Here is a 14,579-nt window from a genome sequence, read left to right as displayed (position 1 = left end):
AAAGTCAAAGGATTTGAGGTTTAATTCCCAAGGAAACCCTAATTCATATGTTCATCAACTGTGCCTTGCTCATGAAGCAACCTCAGCCCATGGTCAAATACCATCAAGAGAAGTTCTTAAATTCATTATTCCATGCATATTTGAAATTATTTGAGTGTCCTCAATCATCAATTCATCAAGGTATGAGTTGTGGACTTGAGAAGTTGATCAGTCAATTCATTTGTCTATTTTGAAATGCACTGAGACCTAACTTTTTATGTGTTGGTCAAATGGAGATGATCCTAAGAGCAAAAATGTTCTTAAGGACAATATGAACAACTTTCATGTTCATAAAAATTGGATTTTAATCTTGGAAGGTCATCATCCATTCCAAGACATTATAGGTCATTTTGACTGAAACCCTAATTTTGGGTTAACTTCCCAAGAACATAACTCATTCATTTTTCATGATTTTGAGGTGGGACCAAATGCATTGGAAATATTATTGTGTCTAATTTAAAATTTTATGTTGATAAAAATTTCAAAATCTCAAAAGAATTACATGTGATAATGCAAAACATTATAGGTCACTTTGGGCCGAATGCATTGAAATGGAAAAAAGTCCAACTTCAAGTTCCCATAACTTCTTCAATAAAAAATACAAATGATGCAAACTTTAAGTGAGTCTCCCTAGGATTTGATTGGAAGTGAGCACATAAGCAGACACTGAATAAAATATCAAGTCTAGAAACAGTTAGATAGAGGAGAGAACATATCATACCTCTGAATAGCTTTTGATTTACCTTACTATATACATCTTCTTTCTCCATAAGGCATGTAAGATGCATTGGAGTTTTTGCGTGTTTGCATTCTGACAACTTAAACTTCTTCAAAAGTACCTTTGTATATTTGCTTTGATGAATGCATGTTCTTTTTGAATGTTGATCAATATGGATTATGTAAGACCCTGATTTTGACCCTAAGATCCCTCATGGCATCATGTGATTGCACAAGTGCATTGCCTCAAGGATCGTAGCATGTTTGTCTCCTTAACCCTGGGGTGGGATTTGTTTGAGTGTTTTGAAACCACCAAGCATGCTTGTATTGTATATGATTGCTTTTATTATTTGTTTACTAACCAAAAGCACAAAAATATGTCATTAACTATCTTTGTTTCAAAGCTCATGTGATCATGTGCTCCAATGCTCCTAGGAGGCTTCTAAGCCCAATGCAATGGCTAGATGAAGACGAGAAAAAGCATGAAAACGGTCCAAAAAGCTCCTAATCATCATATATGTCTCCCAAGTATCTCAAATTTCCAATTTGATCAGGATAACCCAAAGGGATTGAGGATTGTTTCCCAAGGAAACCCTAATTCAACTATGCATTGACTGTGCCTTGCTCATGAAGCAACCTCAACCTATGATCAAATTTAATCAAGGTAAGTTCTTTAATTCATTATTTTATGCATATGTGAGCCTATTTGAGGATCCTCATTCATTTATTCATCAAGATTGGAAGTTTGGCCTTGAAAAGTTGACCAGTCAAGTCATCTGACTATACTGAGATCCACTGAGATGTAACTTTTGATGTGTTTGACAAATGAAGATGACCCCAAGATAAAAAGTGTTCTTAAGAACCATATGAAAAACTTGCATGTTAATCAAAAATCCATTTGAAACTTGGAAGGTCATCTTGCATTTCAAAACATTATAGGTCATTTTGACTGAAACCCTAATTTCGGGTCAACTTACCAAGGGCATAACTTTCTCAATTTCTATGATTTTGATGTGAGACCAAATGAATTGGAAATCTTCATATGTATAATTCAAATGTTATGTTGGACAAAATTTCATAATCCTAAAATAAATACATGTGATAATACAAAATTATATAGGTCATATTGGACCTAAGTCATTGAATTTGAAAAAGTATCTAACTTAAAATGCCCATAACCGTGTCATTGAAAATCAAAATGATGCAAACTTTGAGTCTAAATTGACCATTTGGAAAATATCTACAACTTTTATGTTGGAGGTTTTTCCATTTGAAGCTTGCATCATGCAAACAATGGGGTTTGGATAGGCTTACTTTTAGTGAAAATTTTCAAAGGTGACTTAAACATGTTTTGTACCTAAGTTTTCACAGCCAGTTTTCGTTAATTTCCAAATGCCAAATAAATTTTTTTCTAACATGACTTTTTTCCTTATTTCAATGGCTTTCCAACCATTCCTCACAATGCTATTTTGGATTTCCCATTTGGGAGTTTCGAAGAGCTCTTCATTTATGTTCATTTTGACATTTCATGATGAAACTTAATGTGCAAGTCAGTTCCCTCCAAATTACACGTCCAATTCCATTTCAAATAAACTCAGCATGGTTTTGCACCCATCATTGGGCCTCACATGCGCCTGTACAGGCCTATGCATATCCATTTCCATTTTCCATGCACACGAGTGAAGCCTGATGCACAACCAATTTCAACTATAAATAAGCACTCCATCTCATTCATTTGGTAACCTTTTGGAGATCAGAAATGCTGCAGCACTGAAACCATAGCCATACCAAAGGAATTTTCCAGAAATTTTTCTCACTTTCAAGCTTGAAATTCAACATCATTAGTTGATTTTCAAAGCTCAATTCCTTAGCCTATCATCTCCACTGCATCCCTAGAGCAAAGAGGAATCAAGATCTTGAAGAATTCGTGGCTTAAAGAGCTTCAATTCAGAGGTAGAACTTCAAACTTTTTGGATCTAGAAATTTCAATTCAATGTAGTATTCTCTTGTTTGTGTGGTTTTCTGAAGTCCTCACACTTGAGGCAAGCCAATGGTGGTTTCATTTTAAAAAAATTTGTGAATTCATTTAATATTTTTTGTGAATTATTTGATTTTTAATAGTTTTAATTCATTTTAAAATACTTTCTGACTTTTGAAAAATCCAAAAATATTTTTCTAACATTTATGGATCATGATAAATCAATGAAAAATAGTATCATCAATTTCTTAGTTGATTTGAGATTTTAATCCATTTTGTGCTATTTTTAATTATTTTTAATTGTTTTTAAATACTTTCTGATTTCAATAATTATTGAGAAATTAGTCAAAGCTTGTTTGACCATGTTAGACCTATGAGAATTTAATTGGACTTGTTGAAGTTGATATGAATTGAATTTGAGGTTTGACCTTATTTGTTTATTTAATATTTGCATTTTATTTTAATTCAAAAATACCAAAAAATTATGGTTGACTTGTTGAATTGTAATCTTCATTTCTTTTCTGTTTGGTGTTGATTGATGTTGGTTTGATCCATATTTGATCAATTGGACTTGATACTTGTCTTCTTTTCCATTCCCTTTCATATTCATCACATTCTTTCCATCAATGGCCAATGAGTTAAGTTCTTATGGTTGGTCTTGACAAATGAGAGGTTTAACCTTCTTTGATCTAAAGCAAACTCAACTTGATCCATGATCAAGTGAGTTGTTTTGTGTCCAAGATAGGTTGCTTCTTGGTCAAGCAAATAACCTAAAGACAATACAAGGCCCTTCCCCTTTTGTTTTGACAATAGGTGTGACTACTACATTAGTCCACTTACGATTGCTTAACATAGCGCTACATTGTCTTATGACAAGCTAATATAACCTCTACTAACTACTAACTTTAATTTGAGCATTTAATTTCTTGCCCTTTACTTTTAATTCCATTTATTTCTTGCTCATTTATTCATATTGCTTTTCATTTTTCTCACTTGAGCACATATTTTATGTTTATGTCATTTTTCTTTTGCTCATATGAGCCCATTATTGTGTATAACTATATTGTTATCTTGTGTTTGTTTTATGTTTGTTTTGTGTGAACCAAATGCAAAAAGGGGAAAGGACTTAGAATTTGGACTTACCTATGCTTAAAGGAGTTCAAGAGCAACTAGGCATCATGCCTTTAGAATGTTAAACTTGTTGAATAGAAACTAGGCCTCATGCCTTTAGAATGCTAAATTTCAAAGTTGACTTTAAAGGACTTCTCATCTAAACTTATTCTTTGTCCACTCCCCTTATTGTGTTGTGAACTTTTCGATGTTTGCTCTTGTGTGATAGGGATTCCATCTTGAGATTGTAAAAGGAGGACCATTGTCATGAGTAGCCAAGTTAAGAGACAAGCCAAATGGAGATCCTAGGAGCCTGAATTCAAATTGCTTGATTGCTTGTTGTGTGCTAAGTCCAAAGGAAATGAGCATCTTGAGTCATCTATATGAATTTAAGAAAAGGAACTCTAAGGGTTTATCTTTCCTCTCTTATATTTTTATGCTTTAGGACTAGCCCTTCTCTTCTTCTCCCCACTCTAACCCAAGCCAAAAATTATTTTTCTAAACCTTGACTTTGTTTCAAACCAGAAACGTATGCCTTATGCCTTTGACTTTTCAAAACTCTTTTCATAAATACTCATTGTGAATAAATCTTAATCCAACTTTGACTTTATTTTGTCAATAAATCTAACTTGTAAATATAACTCACTTCAAGTTGTTTTGTGGTTCCAATGGCCACCTTATTAAAACCTTTTCATAAACATTAGTCATAGGTTTGAGTTATCATAGTGGTTGATGTAAATCTCACCTCATCCTTAGTGATTGGATTATAAGTCTTCCATGCTCATTATAGGGTTAACCCCACACTAGCATGTTGAAGCCCTCCTCACATGGTGGATTGTTGGTTTAGGTTGAGTTTTCTCCCTTTGATAACAAAAGACCTTAAGGCTTTTGATCAAATCAAGTCACCAATTCTTTGAGATTTTTACCCCGAACTACGAGATTTTGATCCTCCTTTGGGATGGTACGTAGGCAATGGGTTCATCCATTCAAACAAAAAATTTGTAAGTATAATCTATTCTCTTCTCATGCCTCCAATCTTTGCACAAATCTTTTCACAAATACCAACCTACAACATATATTTGCAAAAAGGGTTCCCTTAAAGTACTAAATATGTTTTGGGTGCATAAAACCTTCCCATTTCATAACCATCCCCCTTACCCAGATCTCTGACATTTTTATTAGTTTTTTATTTGAAAAACTTCTTACTTGGCTTTTGTTCACTTTTTAGCCTTTCCTTTAGACAAATAAAAGTGTGGTGGCAACTCGAATTGTATGTTTACTTTTGGTTTAGTCAATAAACCTAAAGGTGACGAAAACCCCGCTACATATTCCCATAAAGAACTTGAGTTCTCCCATCAGACACATTTCAAACTCTTCCTGCATTGACTTAGCAAAATCCTTGCACAACGAAGCATTAACAGAACCAAAAATAGTATTATGAAAATAAATTTGCACAACCAGAATACCATTCTTAAAGATTTTTCAAAAGCGAGTTTTGTCCACTTTCCCTCTAGTAAAATCATTTTCCAAAAGAAAGTTACTTAGTCTATCATACCGAGCTCTAGGAGCTTGTTTCATGCCATATAATGAGTTTTCCTGTTTAAAAACAAAGTCAGTATTTTGAGAGTTTTCAAAACCAGGAGGTTGGTGCACATATACCTCTTCAGAAATGTATCCATTTAAGAACACACTCTTAACATCCATCTGATAAAGGATGATGTAATGATTGATTGCAAACGAAATTAAAAGACGAATTGACTCTAACCACGCAATTGGAGCAAAGGTTTTTATATAGTCTATACCTTCTTGTTGACTATAACCTTATGCTACCAGATGAGCCTTATTTCTAACAACTTCTCCCTTCTCGTTGAGTTTGTTTATGAAAACCCATTTGGTTCCTGTAGCAGGGTATTCGTTATCATTAGAGATATTGACTAAATCCAAGGTAAATCATACAAGTCGAGTCGCCACCGCACTTCTATTTATCCAAAGGAGTGGTTAGAAAGCGAACAAAAACCTAAAAGTTTTAACAAAAACTAGTAAAAGAGAACAGAGATCTGGGTAAGGGGGTTGGTTATGTAATGAGAAGGTGTTAGGCACCCAAAACATCCTAGGTACTCCTAGGGAGCCCTTTTCATACTTGTTGCAAGGTTGTTGTTTTGTGTAACAAATTTTGTTTGTGCAAACATGATTGAAGAGATGAGGAGAGAATATACAAGTTTATTATCATTTTTTGTGTTTGGATGGATAAACCCATTGCCTACGTACCATCTTAAAAAGATTAGGATCAAAACCTCGTAGTTCGGAGTAAAAATCTCAAAAGAGTTGGTGAAATGATTGGTCCAAAAGCCTTAAGGTCTTTTGTTATCAAAGGGAGAAAACTCAACCAAACCACAAATCCACCATGTGAGGATAGCTTCAACATGCTAGTGAGGGGTTAACCCTATAATAAGCATGGAAGACTCATTGTCCATCACTAAGGATATAGGTGAGTATTACATCTACCACAAGGATAACTCAAACATAATAGCTAAAGGTTATGGAAAATTTGATTAAGAAAGTGGCCATTGCGACCACAAAAGACATTTGAATGGGTTATATTTACTAATTAGAAGTAGTTACAAAATGGTCAAAGTTGATTTAAAGGTTAAATTCCAAATAAGTGTTATGAAAAGAAAGTTTGAAAATCAAAAGCATAAGGCTTAGGTTTCTACTGTTGAAAACAAGTATTAGATGTTTGCACAAAAGTTTGGCTTGGGTTAGAGTGGAGAGAAGAAGAAGAAGGGCTAAAGTCCTAAGCATACAAGAGGTAAGAGAAAAGAGAACAAAACCGCACAAGGAGTTCCTCTCTTAAGATCATAGTGATGATCCAAGTAGCTCCCATCCTTTGGAATAAGCAATCACAAAAATAGTAAGCTCAAGCAATCAAACAAGTCTCTTAAGAGATCCCCAATGTATCTTGTGTCTTTCACTTCGGGTGAACATGGCAATGGTCTTCAAATTTGAGCTCTCATAGAGTTCCCTAGCACAAAAGCACACACATCAAAAGTTTCATGAAATAAACCAAGAATGGACAAGAGTGAGTTTAGAGACTTGGTCCTTCTAATCCGTCTTCATCATTAAGATCCTTTTACTCCAATTTTGCATAGGGAATATCCTAGAAACTAAGTCCATTTGTCCATTTTTGCATAGGGAAAGTCCTAAGATCTAAGTCCACCTCTTCGCATTTGGTCCACGACAATCAAAACAAAAACACAAGCACAATAGTATATACACAATTATGTGCCCAAGTGAGCAAAAGGCAAATGGCATTAATCATAAACATGTGCTCAAGTGAGCAAAGAGAAAAGCAAATGGATAATATGTGCAAGAATAGTAAATTGCATAAAAGTAAAGAGCAAAAAGTAAATGTTAATTGTTAATGGTTAGTGTTAGTAGTTAGTGTGCCATAAGGTAGATTTAGCGCTATGTTAAGCAATCGTAATTGGACTTATGTAGAAGTCACAACTATCTGAGGCCGGTCAATAATAATGTAGGCAACAACACAAGTTAGAAGTCTTGATTAGTAAACCAAGTTCCAACAACTTGCCATGCCAAAAAGAAAATGAGAATTGATCTTGTATTGGTTTAAGCCTTTTGCATGATTTAGAAAACAACCTATCCTTAATGCAAAGCCATTCACTTGATCAATTGATCAAGATGAATTAGATTTGAATCAAGGAAGATTAAGTCTCCCTAATCAATGCTAACTTATCAACCTTCAACTCATTGATCAAAAAGAAAATAAGAAGGGGAAGAAGAAGGAGATGGATAATGGAAATAAGAATGGCAAAAATACAAATGCATTAAATGAAATAAAATGTACCAATCATCATATGTTGACCAATAACATTGAAAGTCAAAGTCAAACAATCACATACAGAAGTGAGATGAAGATTGGAATTCAAGAAATGAACAAAATATTTTTTGGCATTTTTTAATATTAAAATGAACTTGAATTAAAAATAAAAGAAAAGGTCAAATTTCAAAATTAGTTCAAATCAACCTTGAAAGGTCCAAGTAATTTATCCCAAGTTCAGCAAGGTTAAACAAAGTTTGACAAAAAATTTCACCATTTTTAAAAGTCAGAAACTATTTTTAATCAATTAAAAATAAATAAAAATAACCTAATTGAACTAAAATCTCAAATAAATCTCAAATCAATTAAAATGAATTAAAAAACTAGAATAGTGGGAAAATAAATTAACACCTAAATGAATTAAATCTCATCATCATTCAAATAGGTTGGGAAAATATTTTTGTATTTTTTTGAATATCAAAAACTATTTAAAATGAATTAAAAATAACTAGAAAAGAGAAAATTCACAAAAAATATCAAATGATAAAATAAAAAATATTAAAAATCAGAATTAGAAACTAGACATTATTTGGAGACTAATGCAATTAGTCCCATATTTTTTGGATAAAAAATGAGAGAGTTATGAATTTTTGAAATAAAAAGAAATTAAAGAAAATAACACTAGAAATTATAAAATGTGGAAAATCAGGAAGCGTTGGATCACGTTCATTAATTGACGTGGCCAATCTGATGGTCCTGAAGCACGCGCTCATGGTGAACCTTGGTCAAACGCGTCACACAAAGAATTAAAAAAAGTCATAACATCTAAAGGCTGAGATAGAATCTGGAGATGAGATCCAACGATCCAGAATTGATCTGGCAAAGGGACGGTGGCCAGCGCCACCGTCTTCTCCGGCCATCTCCGGCGGAGTCCAAAATTTGTAGCGATTCAAAAGGCAACCAAAATGCACGATCTATACATCTTTAGAAAGTTGGGATGATGTACATCATCCCTGTGCCACTCAATTCCACTCTAGATCTCTATATTGAGAGAAATTAGAGATGGAAGTTTTTTGGTGTTCATCATGAACTTGATGGATTTCAAAAATTGAATGCACATAAGTGATGCCTCTATTAAGAGGACTTCAGCCAACACAAGATCCAAGCAAATAGGTCAATGGATGATGAGATTCGAAGGAATTACCAGTTGAAGAGAAAACTTGAATTCTGGAAACTTGAGCTTGATTCCTTGCTTTCTTTGCCAAAACAGAAGATCAATGAGATGCAGGATGAAGGTTTAGAAGCTTTAGATCCAAGGATTCAACTAGATGTAGTTGAATTTTGGATCTGAAAAATTTGAAGAAAAATTGGACTAGCTTCTTTGGTAACGGTTATGGATTCAATTGTGCAGCATCTTAGGCACCATTAGGTTTCGTTTGAATGAAGTTGAGCACTTCTATTTATAGCAAAACAAGCTGCAAGCAAGGTGAATTCTCGTGTGCATGGAACTTGGACTCTTCATGCATGGGCCTGTACAGGCGTGTGCAAAGCCCAAAAATGGATGAAAATGCAAGCTGAACTCAAATGCCAATGCTTTGGATGTGTAATTAGAGCTGTATTGGCTTGTGCATGAAGTTATGATGTGAATTCCATAATTGTACCTAAATGTTCACCTCTTCGAAAATACCATTTGCCAAATCCAAACATGATCATGTGAGTAATGGTTGGAAAGGTTTTGATATAAGGAACAATTGTTATGTTGGGAAAAAATCCATTTGAAGTGTGGAAATTTATGAAATTTGAGTTTAAAGTGCAAGGTGCATGACTTGTGAAGGCAATGTTTCCAAATTTGGCCAATGTTCAAGCCCCTCTATTTCAACTATGCAAGCCTTAAATAAAAAAACCTCCGACATCAAACTTGTAGATCCTTTAAAGATAATCAAAATGGACTCAAATTTTGCATCATTTGGATTTTTGATGAAAGAGTTATGGGCACTTGAAGTTGGACTTTTTTGCCTTTCAATGCATTTGGTCCAAAAGGACCTATAATGTCTTGCATTATCACATGTATTTCCTTTAGGATTTTGAAATTTTGTTCAACATAACATTTGAAGTAGACATATTAAGCTTTCCAATTCATTTGATCCCCCCTCAAAATCATAACAAATGAATGAGTTATGTCCTTGGGAAGTTGACCCAAAATTAGGGTTTTAGTCAAAATGACCTATAATGTCTTGGAATGGATGATGACCTTCCAAGCCTCAAATAAAAATTTGATGAACATGAAAGTTGTTAATATTGTCCTTAAGAACATTTTTTCATTTGGAATCATCTCCATTTGACCAACACATAACACGTTAGGTCTCAATGCATTTCAGAATAGTTAGATGAGTTGACTGATTAACTTCTCAAATCCATGACTCATATCCTGATGAATTGATGATTGAGGATACTCAAATAAGTTCAAATATGCATGAAATTAAGAATTAAAGAACTTTCCTTGATTGTACTTGACCATGGGTTGAGGTTGCTTCAAGAGCAAGGCATGGTGGTGCACAGATGAATTAGGGTTTCTTTGGGGAGCAAACCTCAAACCCTTTGACTTGCTTTGATCAAAATGATGAACTTAGATTCTTTGAGCAAACCATTACCATGCTTGCTATCATCTCCTCTTGACCATGTCATTGCACATATGATCTCTTAAAAGCTTTGAACCTTGTGATTGCTCAAGCTACAAACAAAAGATGTTAGTGACATATTTTTGTGCTTTTGGTTAGTAAACAAAATGAGAAAAGCAATGATATACAATTCAGGCATGCTTGGTGATCTCAAACCACTCTCAAGAAGTCCTATCCAAAGGCAAAGTGAACCAAGATGCTAATGATCCTTGAGGCAATGCAAATGCAATGTCATGATGCCATGAGGGATCTTAGGGACAAAATTAGGGTCTTATAGATGCCCCTATTTAAGGTCATTCTAGCCGGAGAAGTGAAGGTTAAAATCTTCATCTCGACGGGGTAGAATGGGCTTAAATAATAAAAAAGAGACAAATTTTGGTCCCTAAGAGACCTCATGATGCACATGTATGTATGCGAAATAGTAATACTCTGCGGGGATATATGTCCGCAAAGAAAGAAAGAGACCAGGAACAATTGAAGATCCACTGGAGTAACACACTCATAAATGGAATAGAGACTCCGCTGTGGAGTAAAAGGATAGAAATGCGTGAGCAGGCGGCGACTTGAAACTTGCTGAGAGACACGGAGAGAGTCCATGAAATAAATCAATGGAAAGACTCGAGCTGACTCGAAGATGCATGTATTGGGGGAATATGCCAATACAACCAAAAATTATCCACAACGAACACTTCGGATAAAAAAAATCCGGACTCAGGTGGATATGTACACTAAGGACTCAGCTGAGGAAAATCCCAACAGAAACCTCCTGGGGAAGCAACGGGATGAGGTATTACCGGTTACTGGGTAATAAGCTCAAAGAGACGTGTGATCTGAACACCGGTATAAGGGTGAGAGAACGACACGCTCGGGAAGAATGAATATCTAAGACCGGTATAAGGGTGAGAGATATCAATCAACCAAATCATCCGAGGAAGACCTAAACAGGTATATTTCAACTCAGGAAAATCTGATTCCACAGGGGACAAAAAGTCATAATAGGGAGCAGAAGGGAAGGAACACCCGAGATACCGGTTACTGGGCATATAATAGGTGACCAACCAAAGCGTGAATTAGGGAATATTCCCAAGACACTCATCATCCAAAAGAGGGCTAAAAGCAAACTCGATTACAGGATGGACATTCGATTCTACAAGGAAATACAAATCTTACTCAACTAGGGGAAGAACAAAAGGCTTCCGCCAGAGAGCGCATGAGATATATTATCTATTACCGTCAGAACGTAGATAACATACTCGCATGGAGGATTATCCACAACCGGTTACTGGGTTAATAAAGGATAAATCGACTAACAAGAAAGGACATCGGGATACCGAATATTGGGTATAAAATAATGACCAATCAAAGGGGGAAACAATCATTACCAAACAAGGGTAAATGAAAGATGACTCGCTGGGGATAAATTGCGTTATCAGAGCAATTATCCGAGAAGATGAGGGATATCAACACCGAATAGTGGATGAAGATGACCGTCAAGGAAGGGATTACATCTACCAGATCCTGGGTAGAAAACCACGGAGAAGTAACCGCCATCGATTATGATGAACAACAGGTTAGCTCTGCAAGGGAAGGAAATAAGGTTTTACAACTACCGGTATAAGGGTAGAAAAACACAGACTCCGCCGGGGATAATATGAATGATTACTAATTATTGAGCAATTATTCATTTATAACACAGGGAAGTGCAGGAAATAATCACAAGAGGCCAATTTAGGATCAAACCAAAGAGGCACACTGAATCAAGACTCGTCCCAGTGAGGATATAACTCAATAGGGAAACTTATCCCAATATATGTGTTGGGAGGAAGCAAAAATAACCGTCGTCCACGAGGATATAACTCAGTGGGGAATGCGGAAGGAAGGATAAACACTTTCTGCTTAAGGGGCTGACTCTTTATGGGGAGATCAGACACCGACATCTGCTTGGGAAATGAACATCAGTCATTCCAGCTGGGGGCGGGAGTTATTGCACATAATCTGCCGCATGAAAAACTCTATTGGGGAATCTATCCGAGGGATAAAGGGATTCTGGGGATCAAACACCAAGTATCATACTCACCAAAGAGATCACATCTGCTGAGGAGGAAAGATCGCTACTCTGCTGAAGGGAAGAGTGGTGAACATCTCACCCAACAACTCCACCCAGTAGAAAACTACAAAATGCTCCGGAGGAAGAAGGTACAGTCATGCCAGGAATATGGACAAAAAGTCTTAACCTGTTGGGGATCATACCATCCTTGGGAGAGCACTGAGGATCTCCTAAGTATCATTTCGTCATTGTGAATGTTCACTTTGTCTAAAAACAAGTTATGAAAAATTTGATTATTCAAAACAATGATATTTTCTCAATTAAAACATGCAAAACATTTGTTGAATAGAAACAAATAAGAGTGCAAATAATGGGATAAAAGGCTTAAATTCATTTGATGGAATGATAGTCTGCAAATGGCAAGACTCCATAGATCTTTACAAGTTTGAAGTTGGTGATATATATTGGAAAAGGGCTACATTGAACATAATGACCATTTCTCCACCAATTCTGAATCCGATGTATTTGAAGCTTCGGCTGATGACGAATGAGCAAGAATTTCTGACGGATGACAGTCGTAGAACAAAATCTTGTTAGGATGCAGTTACTTGCCAAATCCCTAATTTTTGCCTAGATTGCCCCAGGATGAGGTACTCAATCTAGCGGAATACATATATTCATTCATTTTTTTTTATGTCTCTAACTTTTGCCTGGACCGCCCTTTCGGGTTTTCAATCCAACGAGACACTCATTTTTGCCTAAGCCGCCCTTTCGGGTTTTCAACTTAGCGAGCTATTCTGTTTTTATTTTTCGGCGAAGTATTTCTTGACTGCATCTGAATTCACAGGACGAGTGAAATCCTCCCCATCCATAGTTGTTAGTATCAAAGCACCACCTGAAAAGGCTCTCTTAACAACATATTGACCTTCATAGTTTGGAGTCCACTTGCCCCTGGAATCGGGCGTGAAAGACAAGACTTTCTTTAGCACAAGGTCACCTTTTCCGAACACACAAGGCTTAACCCTCTTATCAAAAGCTTTCTTCATCCTCTACTGATATAACTGACCATGGCACATGGCAGTCAATCTCTTCTCTTCAATCAAATTCAGTTGGTCATAACGACTCTGAACCCATTCAGCATCAGTCAACTTGGCTTCCATCAAGACTCTCATTGATGGGATCTCCACCTATATTGGGAGTACAGCCTCCATGCCATAAACAATAGAGAAAGGGGTTTCCCCTGTTGAAGTGCGGACAGATGTACGATATCCAAGTAAAGTGAACGGCAGCATCTCATGCCAATCTTTATACGTAACAACCATCTTCTGGATAATCTTCTTGATATTCTTATTAGCAGCTTCAACAGCCCCATTCATCTTGGGTCTGTAAGGAGAAGAATTATGGTGTGCAATCTTGAACTCACTACACAGCTCTTTCATCATCTTGTTGTTCAAGTTAGATCCATTATCAGTAATGATCTTATCTGGAACGCCATATCGGCATATGAGTTGATTCTTGATAAACCTCACGACCACCTGCCTGGTCACATTTGCATACGACGCCGCTTCAACCGACTTGGTGAAGTAGTCAATTGCTACGAGAATAAATCTATGTTCATTGGATGCTTTCGGTTCTATCATGCCAATCATGTCAATTCCCCACATAGAGAAAGGCCATGGTGATGAAATCACATTCAGAAGTGTCGGAGGAATATGAATCTTATCCGCATAGATCTGACACTTATGGCATTTCTTCACATACTTGCAGCAGTCAGACTCCATTGTCAGCCAATAGTAGCCTGCTCTCAACATCTTTTTAGCCATGGTATGTCCATTGGAATGAGTACCAAATGAACCCTCATGGACACAGTTATCAACATGTCTGCTTCGTGTCTATCCACGTATCCGAGCAGAACCATGTCAAAATTTCTCTTGTAAAGTACATCACCATTGAGGTAGAAACTGCCTGACCATCTCGTCAAAGTCTTCCTATCTTTCACAGATGCCCCATGAGGATAAACCTCGTTCTGAAGAAAACACTTGATATCATAATACCATGGTTTGTCATCTTTTACTTCTTCAACCGCAAACACATGAGCTGGTTTGTCCAAGCGCATCACAGTGATATTGGGAACTTCATTCCAAAGTCTGACTACCATCATTGAGGCAAGTG

Source organism: Lathyrus oleraceus, chromosome 2, assembly GCF_024323335.1.
Source record: "Lathyrus oleraceus cultivar Zhongwan6 chromosome 2, CAAS_Psat_ZW6_1.0, whole genome shotgun sequence".
In the NCBI taxonomy this organism is placed as follows: Eukaryota; Viridiplantae; Streptophyta; class Magnoliopsida; order Fabales; family Fabaceae; genus Lathyrus; species Lathyrus oleraceus.
The sequence above is the reverse complement of the archived record's forward strand: the minus strand, read 5'-3'. Positions refer to the sequence as shown.